Source organism: Bos indicus x Bos taurus, chromosome 16, assembly GCF_003369695.1.
Source record: "Bos indicus x Bos taurus breed Angus x Brahman F1 hybrid chromosome 16, Bos_hybrid_MaternalHap_v2.0, whole genome shotgun sequence".
NCBI classification, from domain to species: Eukaryota; Metazoa; Chordata; class Mammalia; order Artiodactyla; family Bovidae; genus Bos; species Bos indicus x Bos taurus.
Window position 1 is genome coordinate 23,106,682 of NC_040091.1, and position 20,581 is coordinate 23,127,262.

Genomic DNA, 20,581 nt, shown 5'->3' on the forward strand with positions numbered 1-20,581 from the left:
CAGGGAGGGAGATGGGAAGGGGGTTCAGGATGGGGAACACGTGTACACCTGTGGCAGATTCATGTTGACGTATGGCAAAACCAATACAATATTGTAAAGTAATTAGCCTCCAATTAAAATAAATAAATTTATATTTTAAAAACCCACTGGTTTTATTTGTTATTATTTTATAGTAGATTCTTTCTGATTATCTATTTTAAATATAGCAATATGTACATGTCAATCCCAAGCTCCCAATCTATCCCTCCACACTGACCTTCCCCCTGGTAACCATAAATTCATTCTGTTTATGTCTGTTTCTGTTCTGTAAATATTTGCATCATTTTTTTAAAGATTCTGCATACAAGGGATATCATATGATACTTGTCATTCTCTTTGTCTGACTTCACTTAGTATGATAAGCTCCAGATCCATCTATGTTGCTGCAAATGACATTATTTTATTCTTCTTTTTGTTTTTTTGGCTGCACTGCATGGACTGTGGGAATCTTAGTTGCCTGACCAGGGAGCAAACCTGTGCCCTCCTGCAGTGGAAGTGTGGATTCCTAACCACTGGACCACCATGGAATTCCTCATTCTTTTTAATGACTGAGTAATACTCCGCTATATACGTGTACCACATCTTCTTTATCCATTCAAGAACCACTGTTTTTACAGTAACAAGAAACTGATACTTAGGAGTCATGACATAAGAAAGTGTCAAACATCTTTTAACAGAAAATTGTTGGTAATCGATACCATCGTTCTTGTAAAATCATTTCTTACTCTTATAAAGTCATCTTTATTGAAATGTAACTTACATACATTTAAAATTGTGAAGATTTAAGTGCACAGTTTGATGAGTTTTAACATCTACACCCGTGTTGCCTTGACCCCAGTCGATATGTAGGACATTCCCATCGCCTTAATCAGTTCCTTCCTGCTGCTTTGCTGTCAGTCCTGATTACACTAACCCAGCCCCTGCCCCATCTCTCAAAAATGGTAATTTTCCCTGTTCATATAAATTGAATGAGATAGATATACTCTTATGTCTGACTTCTTTCACTCACCTGAATCTCTGTGAGATTTGTCCCTCTTGTGTGGATATCAGAAATTTGCTTATTTATGTTTAGCAGTACTAGTTATTTGTTTAATTATACCAGAATTTGTTTATCATTCACCTTGCATGAATTTTGGGTTGTTTCTAGTTGTTTCTAGTTTGGTGCTATTATAAACAACTATTTTGAACTTTTATGCACCAGTCTTTTTATAGACATTTATTTTTAGGTCTCTTAGGTAAATACCTAGAACTAGAATTGGTGTATCAGAAGATAACTATTTTATCACCATTATGAATAAATGTGCCATCTACACTCTTATGAACAATGCATAAGAGCTCTGGTTTTTCCACATTCTCACTAACACTTGGTATTGTCAGTTATGTTGATTTTAGCTATTTTCATGGTTCTCTGGTGGTATCTCATTGTGGTTTTGATTTACTTTTTTCCTGATAACTAGTGATTTGGGGCGTATTTTCATGTGCTATCTAGCTAGTCATGCATTTTCTTCTGTGAAGTGTCTGCATAAGGTTCTTGCCTATTTTCAACTTGTTATTTTCTTGTTGAGTTATAAGGGTTCCTTACATATTCTGGATACAAACCCTTTGTCATATATGTGTGTAAATATGTATCCACATGCACAAGCATATCTATAGTGACTATTTCATCCTGGTCTTTTATTAATAGATAGGCTTTTTGTGACAGGACCACTACAAAGATTGTATTTAGAGGACTTCATTATTTGAAGTAAATCCTATGAGATTATTTTTGTAAAGCAACCACCTAACCACAAGTTTATTCTATTTTCATGTAAGTGGTTTGCCTAAAGGAAGATTGCATAATCCTAAATTATAGTAGTTAATGCTAATATTCCCCAGTATAACTGCTAATATCTCTGAAATTGTAAATAATCAAAAAATTTTAAGAGCAACAACTACTTCATCAAATGTCCTGAAATGTTTCTTTTGAAGAGATGTGTATGTATATGGCTCAGTGTAAAGTAACTCAATAAAGGATATTAAACCAGTGAAGACAAGTGATGTTGATACAGTATAATCCTTTGTAACTTTCTCACACAAAATACAGAACTTGAATATAATTCCTTTTTCTAGAGAAATCACCTTTAGAATCATAGAAATTTAGAGCGGGAAGGAAATCTGGAGACCATTTGGTCCAGTATTCTCTCTCTCTTTTTTAGTATTTATTTATTTGGCTGCATCTGGTCTTAGTTGCAGCATGCAGGATCTTTCATGGTAGTGAGCTGGCTTCTTTCTAGTTGTGGTGCACGGGGCTTCTCAGTGCAAGGGCTTCTCTTGTTGTGGAGCACGGTCCCTAGAGTGTGTGGGCTTCAGTAGCTGTGAAACACAGGTTACTTGCTCCATGGCATGAGAGATGTTAGTTCCCCGACCAGAGATCAAACCCTCATCCACTGTACTGGAAAGCAGATTCTTAACCACTGGACCAGTATGAAAAGGCAAATGATAGGATACTGAAAGAGAAACTCCCCAGGTCAGTAGGTGCCCAATATGCTACTGGAGATCACTGGAGAAATAACTCCAGAAAGAATGAAGGGATGGAGCCATAGCAAAAACAATGCCCAGCTGTGGATGTGACTGGTGATAGAAGCAAGGTCCGATGCTGTAAAGAGCAATATTGCATAGGAACCTGGAATGTCAGGTCCATGAATCAAGGCAAATTGAAAGTGGTCAAACAAGAGATGGCAAGAGTGAATGTCGACATTCTAGGAATCGCGAACTGAAATGGACTGGAATAGGTGAATTTAACTCAGATGACCATTATATCTACTACTGCGGACAGGAATCCTTCAGAAGAAATGGAGTAGCCATCATGGTCAACAAAAGAGCCCAAAATGCAGTACTTGGATGCAATCTCAAAAATGACAGAATGATCTCTCTTTGTTTCCAAGGCAAACCATTCAATATCACAGTAATCCAAGTGAATGCCCCAACCAGTAATGCTGAAGAAGCTGAAGTTGAATGGTTCTGTGAAGACCTACAAGACCTTTTAGAACTAACACCCAAAAAAGATGTCCTTTTCATTATAGGGGACTGGAATGCAAAAGTAGGAAGTCAAGAAACACCTGGAGTAACAGGCAAATTTGGCCTTGGAATACAGAATGAAGCAGGGCAAAGACTAATAGAGTTTTGCCAAGAAAATGCACTGGTCATAACAAACACCCTCTTCCAACAACACAAGGACTCTATACATGGACATCACCAGATGGTCAACACCGAAATCAGATTGATTATATTCTTTCAGCCAAAGATGGAGAAGCTCTGTACAGTCAGCAAAAACAAGACCAGGAGCTGACTGTGGCTCAGACCATGAACTCCTTATTGCCAAATTCAGACTTAAATTGAAGAAAGTAGGGAAAACTACTAGACCATTCAGGTATGACCTAAATCAAATCCCTTAGGATTATACAGTGGAAGTGAGAAATAGATTTAAGGGACTAGATCTGATAGATAGAGTGCCTGATGAGCTATGGAATGAGGTTCGTGACATTGTACAGGAGACAGGGATCAAGACCATCCCCATGGAAAAGAAATGCAAAAAAGCAAAATGGCTGTCTGAGGAAGCCTTACAAATAGCTGTGAAAAGAAGAGAAGTGAAAAGCAAAGGAGAAAAGGAAAAATATAAGCATCTGAATGCAGAGTTCCAAAGAATAGCAAGAAGAGATAAGAGAGACTTCTTCAGCGATCAATACAAAGAAATAGAGGAAAACAACAGAATGGGAAAGACTAGAGATCTCTTCAAGAAAATTAGAGATACCAAAGTAACATTTCATGCAAAGATGGGCTCGATAAAGGACAGAAATGGCATGGACCTAACAGAAGTAGAAGATATTAAGAAGAGATGGCAAAAATACACAGAAGAACTGTACAAAAAAGATCTTCACGACCCAGATAATCATGATGGTGTGATCACTGACCTAGAGCCAGACATCCTGGAATGTGAAGTCAAATGGGCCTTAGAAAGCATCACTACAAAAAAAGCTAGTGGAGGTGATGGAATTCCAGTAGAGCTATTCCAAATCCTGAAAGATGATGCTGTGAAAGTGCGGCACTCAATATACCAGCAAATTTGGAAAACTCAGCAGTGGCCAAAGGACTGGAAAAGGTCAGTTTTCATTTCAATCCCAAAGAAAGGCCATGCCAAAGAATGCTCAAACTACCACACAATTGCAGTCATCGCACACGCTAGTAAAGTAATGCTCAAAATTCTCCAAGCCAGCCTTCAGCAATATGTGAACCGTGAACTTCCTGATGTTCAAGCTGGTTTTAGAAAAGGCAGAGGAACCAGAGATCAAATTGCCAATATCTGCTGGATCATGGAAAAAGCAAGAGAGTTACAGAAAAGCATCTATTTCTGCTTTATTGACTATGCCAAAGCCTTTGACTGTGTGGATCACAATAAACTGTGGAAAATTCTTCAAGAGATGGGAATACCAGACCACCTGATCTGCCTCTTGAGAAATTTGTATGCAGGTCAGGAAGCAACAGTTAAAACTGGACATGGAACAACAGACTGGTTCCAAATAGGAAAAGGAGTTCATCAAGGCTGTATATTGTCACCCTGCCTATTTAACTTATATGCAGAGTACGTCATGAGGAACACTGGACTGGAAGAAACACAAACTGGAATCAAGATTGCTGGGAGAAATATCAGTAACCTCAGATATGCAGGTGCCACCACCCTTATGGCAGAAAGTGAAGAGGAACTAAAAAGCCTCTTGATGAAGGTGAAAGTGGAGAGTGAAAAAGTTGGCTTAAAGCTCAACATTCAGAAAATGAAGATCATGGCATCCGGTCCCATCACTTCATGGGAAATAGATGGGGAAACAGTGGAAACAGTGTCAGACTTTATTTTTCTGGGCTCCAAAATCACTGCAGATGGTGACTTCAGCCATGAAATTAAAAGACGCTTACTCCTTGGAAGGAAAGTTATGACCAACCTAGATAGCATATTCAAAAGCAGAGACATTACTTTGCCAACAAAGGTCCATCTAGTCAAGACTATGGTTTTTCCTGTGGTTGTGTATGGATTTGAGAATTGGACTGTGAAGAAGGCTGAGAGCCGAAGAATTGATGCTTTTGAACTGTGGTGTTGGAGAAAACTCTTGAGAGTCCCTTGGACTGCAAGGAGATCCAACCAGTCCATTCTGAAGGAGATGAGCCCTGGGATTTCTTTGGAAGGAATGATGCTAAAGCTGAAACTCCAGTACTTTGGCCACCTCATGCGAAGAGTTGACTCATTGGAAAAGACTCTGATGTTGGGAGGGATTGGGGGCAAGAGGAGAAGGGGACGACAGAGGATGAGATGGCTGGATGGCATCACTGACTCGATGGACGTGAGTCTGAGTGAACTCCGGGAGTTGCTGATGGACAGGGAGGCCTGGCGTGCTGTGATTCATGGGGTCGCAAAGAGTTGGACACGACTGAGCGACTGATCTGATCCGATCTGATTTGAACCACTGGACCACCAAGGAAGTCCCCAATACTCTCCTTTTACAGTTGAATAAATGGAGACAGAATAGTGGACCCATTTTAGAACTAGAGCTCAGTGTGGAGATTGTTAAATAAGACATGAATAGCTAGTATACAGTACACTCTATACACTCTAGGCTATACTTTGTACATATGTAGATTATACTACATTTAATGTAATGATATAATGGTGATGATGATGGCGATTCTTACTATTCTTTAGTATCCCTTCCCTCAGGAGGGCCTGTATTGTCAGATAGTGTACCCTTTGTCAAATGAGGTGCTATAGTGTTGAATGGATAAGGTTTTCTGGGTTGCATTCCTGATTAAGCCACCTCCAATTACAGCATTTCCAAATTAGTCTGTAAATTTTCAGGAACATCTACTCTATTCATCCAAATAAAGAAGGGAGTAAATGATAGCTTCCTTGGGGAGCCCTCAAGGAATGTGAAGCTTGCAGTAAATTCGGACAGTCCTCAATTTTGGTTGTTTCTACATTCACTGTTTTGCATTCCCAGCATTCATTCAGTTTTTCCCAGCTAGTACCATTTTGAGCATTGAAAGGAAGCATAAAGATACAAAGGGATTTATGTCATTTTTCCTTCCTCATTTAATGATGTCACTGCCTTCCTTCTGAATGTTCTTTGGTACTCAGTGAGTCAAGTTCAAACTTCTTAGATGAGAGAATATATGAAAAGCTCCTCTGCGTGCTTGGCACACAGTAGGGTGCAAAAAAATATCAGTTCCTAACTTTTTTTTTTTTAATTTGGCTGTACCGGGCCTTAGTTGTGGCACGCAGGGTGTGTAGTTGTGGCGTGCGGACTCTTAGTTGTGGCATTGGGACTCTTAGCTGTGGCATTGGGATCTCATTTCCTGACCAGGGATCAAACCCAGGCCACCTGCATTGGGAGGGCAGAGTCTTAGCCACTGGACCACCAGTGAAATCCCAGTTCCCAGATTTTGATCATGGAATCAGGAGCCTTCCCAAGCTCTCTCAGATCTCTCCCACCTCCCTTCCTTCCCCTACATCTCAGTGCTTCCCCAGAGCACATCAACACTGGGGTCTTCTCGGTCCTGTGCACCATCAGACTCTTCTCTTTGTCTGTGTTGTCACTTTGGTCTCCAGTTCACCCACATCCTCCTGTCAGCCTCCTGAATTCCCACTGCTTCTTTAGAACCCAAATCAGTGTCAATTCTAAAGCTTCCCCTGATTCTGCCCCTCTCCATGTCAGCGCTCATGCACAGTGAATGGTTGCCTAACCTTGGTTTTGCACGCAGTTCTATTAGAGTGCTGACCACATTGTGGTAGTTATTTGTTTGTAGACTTGCTTCCACTGATAAATGATGGGCTCTTGGAAAGTAGAGACTGTTTCTTGTATAATTAGCTTATTGTTGTTCAGTTGCTAACTTGTGTCCGACTTTGCAACCTCATGAACTGCAGCACAGCAGGCTTCCCTGTCCTTTACTATTTCCCTGATTTTGCTCTAACTCATGTCCATTGAGTCAGTGAGGCCATCCAACCATCTCATCCATTGTCGCCCTCTTTCTTCTCTTGCCCTCAATCTTTCTCAGCATCAGGTCTTTTCAAATGAGTCTACTCTTCACATCAGGTGGCCAAAGTACTGGAGTTTCAGCTTTAGCACCAGTCCTTCCAATGAATATTCTGGGTTGATTTCCTTTAGGATTGACTGGTTTGATCTCCTTGCTGTCCAGGGGACTCTCAACAGTCTTCAACACCACAGTTCAAAAGCATCAATTCTTCAGTGCTCAGCCTTCTTTATGGTCCAACTCTCACATCCGTACATGACTACTGGAAAAACCATAGCTTTGACTACATGGACCTTTGTTGGCAAAATGATGTCTCTGCTTTTTTTAATATACTGTCTAGGTTTATCATGGCTTTACTTCCAAGGAGCAAGCATCTTTTAATTTTGTGGCTGCAATCATTGTTTGGTGATTTTGGAGCCCAAGAAAATGAAATCTGACACTGTTTCCACTTTCCCCCCTTCTATTTGCCATGAAGTGATGGGACCAAATTCCATTATCTTTGTTTTTTGAATGTTGAGTTTTAACCCTGCTTTTTCACTGTCCTCTTTCACCTTCATCGAGAGGCTCTTTAGTTCCTCTTTGCTTTCTAGCTTATAGCTCAGGGTCTAAAACATGGTGTGGGTTTCGTAAATGTTTGCTAGTTTGAACTGAATTGAATTAATATGTGGGCCACATTTATTTAAGACTACAGCCCCAAGATCACCGGTCAGTGGTTTCATGTAAGACGCAAAGAGAGATGGTGTTAAGTGAACTGAGACAGGCAGGAAAAAGTGAGAAAAGTTTATTAAAAGTTTTAAAAATTAAAAAATAAGGCACCATACCCAAAGATAATTTTTCTCTAGATTTTTAATTTTTTTAAAGGACGTTTAAAAAGAGGACCTGTATAAACATAAAGAGCAATACCTACACCTTGGGAAAAAAAGCATTGCCTCCAAGGAACCTACTCTGAATATAATGCTCATGTTTGTATAAAAGTTATTTTATTTTTCAGAAAAATAATATTTCAGGATCTCGTCCTTTTGAAATATTTTACTGTCCTTAATGCTGGCTGATAGAAAGAGCACGCGTGGTGGTGCTGATGAACGTATTCACAGGGCAGCAGTGGAGGCAGGCTTGTGGGCACAGTGGGGGAAGGAGAGGAAGGGGTGAATGGAGAGAGTGACATTGAAACATACACATCACCATATGTAAAATAGATAGCCGGTGGGAACTTGCTGCAGGGAGCTCAAACCTGGTGCTATGACAACCTGTAAGAGTGGGATGGGGTGGGAGGGAGGCTCAAGAGGGAGGGGATATGCATATACTTACGATTGATACATGTTGATGTATGGCAGAAACTAACACAATAGTGTAAAGCAATTACCTCCAATTAAAAATAAATTTATTTTTAAAAAAGAAAAAGCACGCATGATTCTGGTAATGGGTATAATTCACTATGAAAAGCAAAATATGGCACTTGTCACTGAGGCAGAAACATATATGATTTGTAAATTTAGGATCTAATTCATTATTTTGAAATTAAAAGTACCTTTTCTCTGTGGTTGCTTGTACATTTCCTTTTGTTTTTCGGTGTTCTGAAAGTATTTTCATAATGTTTCATAATGTTTCTATGTGTAGAATTATTTACATTCAGTGTTTATTTACATTCAATATTTATTTACATTTGCAATGTTTACATTTATTTACAACAATTTATTTACATTCGACATTCACTGTACTTCTTGAACCTAGTGATTCACGACTTTTTTATCAATTAAAAAAGTTAGCCATTAATTCTTTGTGTATTGCTTTTCTCAATCACCTCTATTTCCTCTTGGAACTTCATTTCCACCCACCCTCTTCTTTTAGCTTGAGCTGCATTTGGGACACGGAGAAGGCAATGGCACCCCACTCCAGTACTCTTGCCTGGAAAATCCCATGGACGGAGGAGCCTGGTAGGCTGCAGTCCATGGGGTTGCTGAGAGTCGGACACGACTGAGCATCTTCACTTTCACTTTTCACTTTCATGCATTGGAGAAGGAAATGGCAACCCACTCCAGTGTTCTTGCCTGGAGAATCCCAGGGATGGGGGAGCCTGGTGGGCTGCTGTCTATAGGGTCACACAGAGTTGGACATGACTGAAGCAACTTAGCAGCAGCAGCATTTGGGACAATTTCCTAACACTTGTTTTTCAGTTCACTAATGCTCTTTTTAAACATGTCTAGCTTATTATTTAACCTATTTCTTGCAATTTTAAACTTTGATTACTATGTTTTTAACTTTTAGAGATTCACTTCACTTCTTTTAAAAGTTTTCCTTTTTTCAATAGTGTAATTGCATTTTATTATGTTTTCATTTCTTATTTTATATCTTTAATAAATTCAAACATACTTTTATGTTTTTTCTTAGATTATCCTAATATCACATGTTTTGGAGGTCTAGTTTTGACTCTCATGTAGAGTAGATTGTTTCTTTGTGTGTCTCATAATTTGGGGCTGATATCTCGTCTTTAGCAGAGCCTTATATGAGCAAATTGGGTTGAAGGCATGCTCATCTAGAGCAGAGTTCGGTTTGCTCTTATCACATGTCATGGGGTATCAGGAAGTTGGAATCATTTTTTTGTGCTAATTCCTCTGTTTGAGGTGGTGTTTAATTCTCACAAAGAATTTTTCACAGAGAGCCAGGACTACTCAAACAAGTGCCTTTCGTATCTACGGTAGAAGGTGGAAGCTTTTCTAAATTACTGCTTAATTGAGGGGGTAGCTCTTTTTGAATTTTAGTTTTATGAAGCACGTTCTCAGTTCCAGATCTTGTTTTGAACCAGCCTGAGGCATAATCATCCTTTCCCAGACGAGCACAAAAGTTGCCCTGGTTACCAACACTGGTAATGCCCACTGCTCCAGCACAGTCTGTGTGTTAATTTACAAGCTCACGTCTGTGTTTTTCAGTTTTTTGGTTTGTTTGTTTGTTTTTTTAATTTCCAGGTCCTGAAGCTTTCCCTTTGTTTTTGTGCTCTCAGCTATGACTGAAAAGAGTATTTGCTATATTTTACCCAGCATTTTGAAATGCTTAAAAGAGTCTCAGATATGTTAGTCCTCCTTATATCTGGAAACAGAAACTTTCAAAATTATTTCTTTTTGAGAGCTTTAAATTTGGCTTTTATTCAAAACAAAGCTTTAAGATATTTTTTTCCATTGTGATGGAAGAAATATCATGAAAGAGCAAAGTTTGAAAACTGGAATGAAAATAAAGCCAGTATATATATTTAAAGGGCATAGAATCTTTGGCCTGCTTTCTGTATTAACCAGTTTGTTTCTAAGTGTTAAGGGAAGCACCATAATGTGTTTGAAGAAAATGGATTGTTGCCTTCTGGGTTTGAGTCGTTGCCCTTCATAGAACACTTTATTTAACCCTAGATATGTCCTCCAAAGGCCTTGGCTTTCACATTTAAAATAGGAGCAGTGATACTTGTTTAATTCTCTTGTGGGACTATTTTGAGGTTCAAATGAGATAATGTATATAGTAGGTGACAGGTTTCTGAAGACATGATTCAAATTACACTTACTGCTATTTCAAGTAGTAATGGGACTACTGAATTATACTTGCTTTTATTCCCTATACTGAATTCTTCTGAGGATTGTGGGTCTTAACCCACTTATCTGCCTTTTTTGAATGCTAGAACTTTTTCTAAATAAAAGAGAATGGCTAGATTAAACTCTTCACGGAATACTAATTCTAATTTATTCATGTTGAAAATTTTATTCCCTGTATCTCAGGTATAGGGAATAAATAAGATTAAATTCTTAAGGTTATAGGAAATAGGAATAGATACACACAGGAATAGATAAATTCCTAAAGCTAAAGGAAAAAATCTCCTTCTTTTTCTCATCCAAGAGCAAAGACTTCTATGATTTGGGTTGTGTGCCATAGATTTTATTATGTGTCTCTTCTTACTACCTATTCTCACATTCTGGGCAAGATGAATGCCAGACTAGTTGAGAACCTTGGCCACTGCTGTGTACATCAAGAAACAGTAGTAGTATTTTTAACAGATTTTTAAATGGTGATAAAATAGACATAAAATATACCATCTTAACCATTTTAAAATATACCGTTCCGTAGTGGTAAGTACCTCCACATCGTTGTGCAACCAATCTCCCCAGTGCTTCATCTTGCGAAACTTGAAACTTTATGCCCATCAAACTCCCCTTTCCCCTTAAGACCACCCTCTGGCAACCACCATCTACTTTCCGTCCCTATGAAATTTACTACTGGGTGTTCACACCTCACATAAGTGGGACCATACAGTATTTGTCTTTTGTGATTGATTTATTTCACTTAGCATAATGTCCTCAAGGTCTACCCATGCTCTGGCATGTCAGAATTTCCTTCCTTTAGAAAGTCGAATACTACGTGGTTGTATGGATATACCACACCATCTTCATTCATTCACCTGTCAGTGGACACTCAGGTTATTTCCACCTTTTGGCTGTGTTGAATAATGTCATGAACCTGGTTGTACAAATATTTCTTCAAGACACTGCTTTCAATTATTTGTGTATATACTCAGACTATAGAATTGCTAGATCGTATGACTTAATTTTGTAAGGCACCTCAATACTGTTTTCTTTAGCAGCTGCATTATTTTACTTTTCTGCCAACAGTGCCTAGGGCTTCAATTTCTCTATATCCTCACCAACACTTGCAGTTTTCTTTCTTCTTCTTTTTAAAAATAGTAACTATCCTAATGTGTTTAAGTTTTGGTTTGCATTTCCCTAATGATTAGTAATGTTGAGTATCTTCTTCATGTGCTTGTTGGAGATTTGTATATCTTTGGACACATGTCTTTTCACATTCTTTTGCCACTTTTAAGTTGGATTATTTGGTTTCAGTTTGTTGAGTTGTAAGAGTTAGTTATATATTCTGGGTATTAACCCCTTATCAGATATATAATTGACAAATATTTTCTTCCATTTTGTAGTTGCCTTTTCTCTCAGTTGACTATGTCATTTGATGCACAGATGTTTTTAATTTTGATGTAGCCAGTTTTTCCATTTTTTAAATTTTGTTGCCTATACGTTTGGTATTATGTCCAAGAAATCACTGCCAAAAGCAATAATATTTTTATGTAGCTTCACAGTGAGACTCTAGATGAGAAGGAGCAAAATCAGTATTGTCTGGGATTATAATTGTTTGAGAACTTTTCTAAGATTCAAATCAACATTTTCCTTTGGGAATTTTTACACTTTATGAATATTATGGAATGTGGAATCTTTTCCTAACTCTGGAGGCCAATTAGGTCAGATATTCAATTCCCCGACCTGCTTCTCACTGTGGAGAGTGGGCACGTGACCCTGGCCCTGCCCATCAGACACAGCTGTTCCTTGCAGTGACAGTGGCTGCAGAAAACCTGAGTTCCTGGGAATTAACAGACAGGGACAGTGGAGCAAATGATGGTGTCTCATGTCTAGTGTCTGCTATGTGTGTCAGACGCCTCTAGGTTTCTGTTCTTCCTTTCATCCTTAGTAACAACAGATCTTAATTTGTTTAACATAGGCATGTGTATTTTTTCATTTTTTAATCTCTTGGTTTTTACATTTATTTATTTGTCTGCGTTGGGTCTCTCTTGCAGCACGTGGGCTCGGTAGTTGCGGCCCATGGATTTAGTTGCTCTGAGGCATGTGGGATCTTAGTTTCTGGACTAGGAATTGAACCCACATCCCCTGCACTCGAAGATGAATTCTTAACCACTGGACCACTGGGAAAGTCCCCTATTTTTTTTTTTTCATTTTTATACGGTTTTTAAAGTTTGCTTTCCATTTATAGTTATTATAACATATTGGCTATATTCCCCGTGTTGTACAATACATCTTTGAGCCTATCTTATACCCAACATTTCTCCCCCAAACCTCTTTTTTTTTTAAACTTATGTATTATTATAATTGAAAGCTAATTACTCTACAAAACTGTGGTGGTTTTTGCCAAGCATTGACATGAATCAGCCATGGGTAGGCATGTGTCCCACCATCCTGAAACTCCCTCTCACCTCCCTCCCCACCCCATCCCTCTGAGTTGTCCCAGAGCACCAGCTTTGAGTGCCTGGTTCATGTATTGAACTTGCACTGGTCATCTATTTTACGTATGGTAATAAACAGGTTTTAATGCTATTCTCTCATATTGTCCCACTGTCATCTTCTCCCACAGAGTCCAAAAGTCTGTTCTTTACATCTGTGTTTCTTTTGCTGTCTTGCATATAGGGTCATAGTTACCCTGTTTCTAAATTCCATATGTATGTTCTAATATACTGTACTGCTGTTTCTCTTTTTGGCCTACTTCACTCTGTATAATAGTCTCCAGTTTCATCCACCTCATCAGAACCGATTCAAATGCATTCTTTTTAATAGTTGAGTAATATTCCATTGTGTATATGTACCACAGCTTCCTTATCCATTCATTTGCCAACAGACATCTAGGTTACTTCCATGTCCTAACTATTGTAAACAGTGCTGCAAAGAACATTGGGGTACATGTGTCTCTTTCAATTCTGGTTTTGTCAGTGTGTGTGCCCAGCAGTGGGATTTCTGGGTTGTGTGGCGGTTCTATTTCCAGTTTTTTAAGGAATCTCCACATTGTTTTCCATAGTGGCTGTACTAGTTGGCATTCCCACCAACAGTGTAAGTGTCTCCCCAAACCTCTTTTTTTTTTAAGTGAGCACATGCCACTCAGGATAAAGACCATATCACCCTGCTCCATTGAGGCAGGGATTGACTAGTTCTGGCCAGTGCACAGTACAGGGGAGCTCTTTCTGACTTCTTCCGGGATGCCTCTTTCTAAAGGAGCCTCAATACTGTTCTCCATATGGTTGTTTCCTTCTGATCTTTCATTGTTAGCGCATAGGAATGCAAGAGATTTCAAATAAAAAATAAAGGACAGCTGGGACTTCATCCCTTCCCTCTTTATGTTGGCTAGAGTGGGGCTCAGGATGGCTGAACTGGAACAGCGATCACAAATCATGAGGTAACCATAGTAACAGAGACTGCACGGGAGAACATGAACATAGAGGGGGCTCCAAGGAACGGAGTTTACCTGTCAGCCTTGAGGCTCCAGGCTTTAAAACAAGAAAGAGGGGTCTTTCTTGTCTTTCTCTTATTTACAGTCTTGTAACTGGGGGGTCTCTGGCAGTTAGTGTTGAAGGTAATCTCACCAATGCACTCTCTCAGTGGTGCAAGTTGCAATGTGGGGCAGGGTCGGGGAGGGGGGTCATGCTGCAGGGACCCATTCTGTAACATGATTTCAGGCTTCTTTCTGGATTCATCACCCTGAACTGGTTCTTCAACCTTATTGTGATTCTGTGTGACGTACCTCTCATTTTCACCAATTCCCATTTTCCTTAGAGCAATTGGAGTTGTTTTGGACTGTTTGCAAGAAAGAATCCTTATGGGTATAGGATGATGACTGTTAAAAGTTTTTATTTTCAGAAACTGAGGCTTGTTTTCCAATACAAATTTCTGCCTTAAAGGTCAACCACATTTTAAGAAAACCTGGTGGGGAAAGTCCACACACAGAAACCATTCAGTTCAGTTCAGTTCAGTTCAGTCGCTCAGTCGTGTCCGAGTCTTTGCTACCCCATGAATTGCAGCATGCCAGGCCTCCCTGTCCATCACCAACTCCTGGAGTTCACTCAGACTCATGTCCATTGAGTCAGTGATGCCATCCAGCCATGTCATCCTCTGTCATCCCCTTCTCCTCCTGCATTAGGAAATCTTAATTTTGAAAAAGGACCCTCATTAATCTTCCTTCAAATATGACCTTTAGTGTGTTGAAAATGATTTAATTCCCAATATATTCTCCTTGATAAATGTGCCGACTCTATGAAATAAAGTCTCAGTTGTAGGAGAGAGTGATTTCAGTTCCTGTCCTATCTTGACACCTGGTTCAGTGGCCCTCAGACCACCTATCCCTGAACTGGGGTTGGTTTTTCTTCATCTTTAGAATCATGGAAAATCATACTTTATCCAAGAGTCTCAGCAGCGGGACACAGGAAGCCTGCGATGCTGAGAGTGAGGATGCTGCTAAGTCACTTCAGTCATGTCTGACTCTGTGCGACCCCATAGACTGCAGCCCACCAGGCTCCCCCGTCCCTGGGATTCTCCAGGCAAGAACACTGGAGTGGGTTGCCATTTCCCTCTCCAATGTATGAAAGTGAAAAGTGAAAGTAAAGTCGTTCAGTTGTGTCCAACTCTTCTCGACCCCATGGACTTCAGCCTACCAGGCTCCTCTGTCCATGGGATTCTCCAGGCAAGAGTACTGGAGTGGGGTGCCATTGCCTTTTCCGGAGGAGTGAGGATGGCCAACAACAAAAAAATGGAGGTGACTGTGCTTGGAATTAAAGATCTCTTTTGAGTCTTAAAACTCTATCAGCATCTCAGTTTTCTGATGGACGTGACACCCTTGTCATCACCTAGTTGTTGGACACACCAGCAGACTAAGCTCTTTGTTCACACATCCATTCAACTGAGTTAGGAACCTACTCTGGGGACTTCCTTGGTAGTCCAGTGGCTAAGACACTGCACCCCCTAAACAGGAGCCCTGGGTTCAATCCCTGGTTGGGAAATTATACCCCACGTGCCAACACTAAGAGCTTGCATGCTGCAACGAAGATTGAAGATCCATGGAGCTGCGACTAAGACCCGGTGCAGCCAAATAAATTAACTAATTTTTTTAAAAGCAGGACTTTCTTAAAAAAAAAAAAGAACCTACTCTATGCAGGGCATTGACTTAGCACCAACCTTCTTCCTGCCCCTTGTCTCCATATCGAAGTCGGCAACACTACATTCTGAATGAATTCAACAGATGAGGCTGAAGAGTCTGAGGGAAGCAGCTTGCACTTGCTGGCATTTACTATCATTATTGCCAACATAGGCTGGATCACAGAAAAACAAGGGAATTTTGAAAAAACATCTCCTTCTGCTTTTTTGACTAGAGTAAAGCCTTTGACTGTGTGGATCACAACAAACTGGAATATTCTTAAAGAGATGGGAATAGCAGACCACCTTACCTGCCTCCTGAGAGACCTGTATACAGGACAAGAAGCAACAGTTAGAACCGGACAGGGAACAACAGACTGGTTCAAAATTGGGAAAGGAGTATGTCAAGGCTGTATGTTGTCACCCTGCTTATTTAACTTATATGCAGAGTACATCATATGAAATGCTGGGCTGGATGAAGCTCAATCTGGAATCAGGATTTCTGGGAGAAATATCAACAACCTCAGATATGCAGATGATACCACTTTAACGGCAGAACATGAAGAGGAACTAAAGAGCCTCTTGATGAAGGTCAAAGAGAAGTGAAAGAGCTGGCTTAAAACTCAACGTTCAGAAAACTAAGATCATGGCATCCAGTCCCATCACTTCATGGCAAGTAGAAGGGGGAAAAGTGGAAACAGTGTCAGATTTCATTTTGGGGGCTCCAAAATCAATGCAAACAGTGACTGCAGCCGTGAAGTTGAAAGATGCTTGCTCCTTGAAAGAAAAACGATAACAAACCTGCACATTGTATTAAAAAGCAGAGACATCACTTTGCCAACAAAGGTCCATATAGTCAAAACTATGTTTTTTCCAGTCATGTATGAATGTGAGAGCTGGACCATAAAGAAGGCTGAGCGCTGAAGAACTGATGCTTTTGAACTGTGGTGCTGGTGAAGACTCTTGAGAGTCCCTTGAACAGCAAGGAGGTGAAACCAGTAAATCCTAAAGGAAATCAACCTTGAATATTCATAGGAAGGACTGATGCTGAAGGACATTCAGCTGAAGCTGAAGCTCCAATACTTTGGCCACCTGATGCGAGGCGTCGACTCATTTGAAAAGACCCTGATGCTGGGAAAGATTGAGGGCAAGACAAGAAGGGGACGATTGAGGATGAGATGATTGGATGGCATCATCGACTAAATGGACATGAGTTTGAGCAAACTCGGGGAGATGGAGAAGGACACAGAAGCCTGCCATGCTGTAATCCATGGGGTCGCAAAGAATCAGACACAACTTAGTGACTGAACAACAACTATATTTATGTATAAATATATATTTATAATAAGATGTATGTACACTTGTAAATCAAAATACCACACTGTTGAAAGTGAAAGTTGCTCAGTCATGTCCGACTCTTTGCAACCCCATGGACTGTAGCCCGCCAGGCTCCTCTGTCCATGGAATTCTCCAGGCTAGAATACCAGAGTGGGTAGCCGTTCCCTTCTCCAGGGGATCTTCCTAACCCAGGGAATGAACCCAGGTCTCCCGCATTGAGGGCGAATTCTTAATCGACTGAGCCACCAGGGAAGCCCTGTTAGCACTCTTAAACCTGAGCTTAAAGATAACTTCCTCAGACAGATCTTCTCTGATACCAAAGTCAAGGGCTGGGCCCCCTGTTGTGAGCTCAGAGAACACCTTAGATTTTCACTTTCCGACATTTACTATCCTTATATTTATGGATACTGTTTTTGTATCCATCCATATGTTCTGTGTATGTCCTATATTAGAATATAAGCTTTGGGAGGACTGAAACTGTGAATTCCCTTATCCTCAGTGCTATCAATCAGTTAGTGCCTAGGACAACAGTACATGTGCAATAAGCACTTCAAGACAAATGAATCTCGATCAATAGCATTCACGAGACTAACCTCTCTCTCCCTCTCGTCCTCTACAGTCTGCAGAGGTGTTTACACTCTTCTACAATTTTTTCTTCCTCTGTGGTCAGTTTCTTATTTCTACCACCTCGGTTGGACACACGTAGTGACGTGGAGAATCACAATGTCAGGGTTTCTGCTACATTTCTGGGCAGGAGCTAGGCTGCCCTTGGCACTTCTCCAGGGCTTCTATTGAGAAAGCTATGAACTAGTCCTTTAAATGGCACCCCACTCCAGTACTTTTGCCTGGAAAATCCATGGACGGAGGAGCCTGGTAGGCTGCAGTCCATGGGGTCGCTAGAGTCGGACACGACTGAGCGACTTCACTTTCACTTTTCACTTTCATGCACTGGAGAAGGAAATGGCAACCCACTCCAGTGTTCTTGCCTGGAGAATCCCAGGGACAGGGAAGCCTGGTGGGCTGCCGTCTATGGGGTCGCACAGAGTCGGACACAACTGAAGCGACTTAGCAGCAGCAGCAGGCCTTTAAAACTTTCTCCGAGGGAATGTGCTTGTCAGGCTCGGTGGAGAAAGTTGTTTCCCTCTTCATTTGAAGTTGGAAGTAGGCTTTTCCTACTTTAGCCACTAGAGGGGGCAGTGACACATAGGCTCTGTAGCAGCACCTGCATTGCACCTGAAGGATAGGGCCAGATGGAACTTAGTGATCTCGTGGGCCAGCTTCTCCCATTTTCTAAACAGATGGAGAGATGAAAGGACTTGCCTAAGGTCGCAGAGTTGGTTAGTGACAAAACCCAGACCACTTGCTTTCTCTCCTAGCACTCTTAATCACTGGACAGTAAGTCCCCTGCACATGAACTTCAAGTTGTGAACTTTCAAAGATGTGAACGTGCATTCCACCACAAGGCGTAAATGAAATTGCAGCTTGCCCTCCCTCTCCTATGCTGACGATTTTTCAGCTCTACCTTCTCAACCTCTTTTCCCTCCTCCAATCAGTAACTCTTCCTGCCTGTTTACTCGATGCCAGCCCTTGTATGTCAGCGGTTGTACTGTATTACTGGACTTTCCAAAGTACTGTACTGTAAGATTAAAAATGTCTTCTTTATTTTTTGTGTCTATTTTATGTATTATTTGTGTGAAAAGTATTATAAACCTATTACAGTACAGTACCATATAGCCAATTGTGTTAGTTGGGTACCTAGGCTAACTTTGTTGGACTTATGAACAAACTGGACTTCTGAACTTGCTCTCAGAATGGAACTCATTCATATGTAGGGAACTTACTTATACACTGTCTCTTGCCCTCCTGTCCTTGGAAGGTTCTTGCAGGATTCATTGATATAGATTGATTTTGACAAGGCTGTTTAACTTGCCAAGAGATCCCTGGACCACCAATGTCATCATCCAAGTTTATTAGCAGTTCATTTCTGTGCATGTGGGCTAGAGGGAGGGGGGGCATGAGGTAATGCCAGTTTTGCTGAATGACAGCACTTACAGGCATAAAGATGCAATGGAAGGAGCTGGTGTAGCTGTGGTCTTTCTGCTATACAAGCAAGCTTTCCTATTACCCCTTATTCCCTTTTCCTCCCCCACTCTGAGACATGAACCTGTAGCATAGGTCTGGCTAATCATAATTTCCTGTTTCTCCCAACTCAGTGATGATTCAGGAGAAGATACGACATCCAGCTGGGCCTGTGCTGTGCTGTGCTTAGTCGCTCAGTCGTGTCTGACTCTTTGCAACCCCATGGTCTGTAGCCCACCAAGCTTCTTTATCCATGGGGATTCTCCAGGCAAGAATACTGGAGTAGGTTGCCACGCCCTCCTCCAGGGGATCTCCCCAACCCAGGGATCGAACTTAGGTCTCCCGCATTGCCAGTGGATTCTTTATCATCTGAACCACCAGGGAAGCCCAAGAGTACTGGAGTGGGTAGCCTATCCCTTCTCCAGGGGAACTTCCCAACCAGCTGAGCTACCATGGAAGTCCCCAGCTGAGTCTATCAGAGTCCCTTCCTGGGATTCCCAAGTTTGAAACTGGAGGAATAACTGTCTTGTCTCAGAGGTTATGGTGCCAGAAAGATATAAAGTTAGATGACTGTGGTCCACTTTCTAACTAAATGGAGAAGACTTGCTGTAGGAGGAGATACAAAAGTTAACCACAGACCCAGAGATAAATGCCAAATGGAGGATTGACTCCCAATTCCTGATTCTGATTCTTCAGGTTCTCTCATTCTTTGAATGACCCTAATTATTATACTTAGCTCCATGAGCTACATGTGTGACTGAACTGAACTGACAAGAGCTGAGATCAGTTCCTTTTGTTGTCATTTAAAAATAGCTTGAGGGAATTCTCAGGGTGGTCCAGTGACTAAGACTTTGCCTTCCAATGCAGGGGATGTGGGTTTGATCCCTGGTCCAGGAGGTAAGATCCCACACGCCTCAAAGCCGAAAAAACCATAACATAAACAATGGAAGCAATATTGTAACAAATTCAACAAAGACTTTAAAAAATGGTCCAATCAAAGTCAACATTTTTAAAAATTAAAAAAAAAAGTTTGAGGTTGATTTTTGTCATAACAAAAAATTTTGTTGAGTGGGAGAGGAAAAGAGTTTCATAGCGTGGTATCACCTTCCCTCTGACCATAAACAAAGGGATAAACCCAGAGTCCATCTTTCAATGCAAGACTCATGGGTGAGTGATGATTAGTTGTTGTTTTCGCTGATTTTTGCCATTTTCTCACTGGTATCTGTCCTGGTTAGCTCAACCAAGGAGAACACGTTGCTAGTGTGGCCAAGAGCACAGGTCGTGTGTTTCAGTTAGTTCTGCTCCGTCTGCAACACAGACCGTATCCCTGAAAATAGCCAGCTGTT